The following is a 2,241-nucleotide window of genomic DNA, read 5'->3' on the forward strand; positions in this document are numbered from 1 at the left end:
GTTTATTTCTATTATACTTATATTTAATAAAGGCATTGTAAGTTCTGTAACAAAAAAATTAAAGATTTATCCAATCAAACAGTGACTGCACCATCTGAAAAAGCTACATTAGTTTTATCAAAATTTAAAGAAAAATGGTCACCTAAGAATACTATCAATATGTCAAAATATAAAATTCTTAACAAAATTGTTAATCAACAAATAAATTCATATGATATTTTCAAACATTTTGCCAAGAAAAATTTACAAATTTATGTATGGACTACACTGATAGAAAAGTTCAGCAGTGTAGAGTTGTGAAGAATATAAAATAGGCAACTGAATTAAAGAGAGCATTTTGATATTCTGTTCATTTATTAGTATTCTTCAATGAAGATAAAAATAGAATAGGTTTTTATGATAAAAGTGTGAGTATATATTCTGTAATTCCTTATAGTTTAGACTTTTATTTTCTTTTTACATTGTCAGCACCGTAAATGGAAACCATGAAAATGATATTATAAATGGTACTGATATTTTTAAATTTACCTGACTCACATGTCCTAGAACAGGTAGGTAGGTCCTGTGCAGTCCCTGAATTCCTGCTATTATCTATTTTCATGTATGAATTTCATGGATAAATCTACTTATGATCCTCGAAAGCTAAAGATTTAAAACTCACTAAAATATCCGCACTATGTATCAGATGACCAGAGCTTGTATGAACTCACCATGTATAATGAGAAAATTTAATATAATCAATGTAATGCCACCATATTTAGTTGTGAGTATTCATAGAGCTTCAGATTAGCACAGACAACTGACTTTACCTTGGAAGTTCATTATGATTAATAATTGAGTCACTTGCAATTGAAAAATGTTACGAGTCACTATGAACATTTTCGCTTTTGTTGATAATTTGTTATAAGCTAGACATTCTGAAATTTATTATAGTTTTCATTTGGAGTAACATAAGACAAAGATTTTTGATAATTATTTCTTGACAAACATTCAGTACAAATATGTCTATGCCTTATTTAAAACCCAACTTTACTGGGACATTGATTTTAGCTTTTTAAAAATAATGTTATATCTCAAACACTTTTATACCCATAGCTGTATTCAATAGGAGGGGGGGGGGGCTCAAGTCCTCTCCCCAAAATGTTGAGACAAATATTAAAATTGCACCCAGTATTTAGTTTTAGGCTAGAACATATTTATGAAACTCAAAAATTTCCTAGGGCAGATTCCCGAGCCCCTGTCTTTGGAGGGTATTTATTATCTCTTTAACCATCCAGTGAGCCAGCTCCCTCTGAAATAATTTCTATATACACCACTTTTTGTCCTTGGTTTTGGTAATGGAATTATGGGAGATGGCTCATTTCAAAGGTGAAATTAATAAACATACAAACATATTATAGATTATCCTGTATTTTATTTGTTACAAAAAAACCTAAATATATTTCTTAATCATAGTTAAAATACTCAAAAGGAAGCAAACACTTTACAAGAAAAACAAAAAAAGTGGAAACATTCATTTATAATACATTTAAAACGATATACCTCTCATCATTATACTACCAAAAATAAGGGCTTAAAAGAGTTTAAGTTTTAACATTGTTCTTATGGGGTGAAACTCAAGGTCATTTGACTACAGCTGACTCGTAACCCTGAAATAAAACACAAGCTGAATATGAAAGGTAATTGTCAGTTGGACTTCTTGACTGTCTTATTCTGCAGTAGGTTCATTGAGACAGCCCTTTTACCTTACAAGGTCAGTAGGAAATAATATTGAAAGAAACAATCCAAACATTTGTGGTGAATGGAGAGTATAAATAACATGATACAATGTTAAGTCTTGCTACGAGTATATCATTCATGGATGATTATCTAGATATACCTTTTAATATACAGCAACGGTTTAATAACGTAGGAGTACAACACACCACCTGTCCCATAACAGTCTTTGTTAAGGTTGCATGCTAATTTTTGTCTATAGCTACCTATGTTAATACATCTCATGTTAAATTTATATGATTGTACTGATATTGTTTACAAATTTATTTATTCTGCAATTTTGTTGTTGCCATCCATAAGATCGATGAAAAATTGCTCAGCCAAATCCCATGGAGTGACGTGCACCATCATCAAACTCGATGTTCCTTATATAGAATGCAAAATAAAAAATCTATAGAAAATCAGTTCATTTTCAAGAGATCGTGTGGACAGAGATAGAAATGAAATTTTGTCCAGCTCCTCGAG

Source organism: Homalodisca vitripennis, chromosome 5 (assembly GCF_021130785.1).
Source record: "Homalodisca vitripennis isolate AUS2020 chromosome 5, UT_GWSS_2.1, whole genome shotgun sequence".
Taxonomy (NCBI): domain Eukaryota; kingdom Metazoa; phylum Arthropoda; class Insecta; order Hemiptera; family Cicadellidae; genus Homalodisca; species Homalodisca vitripennis.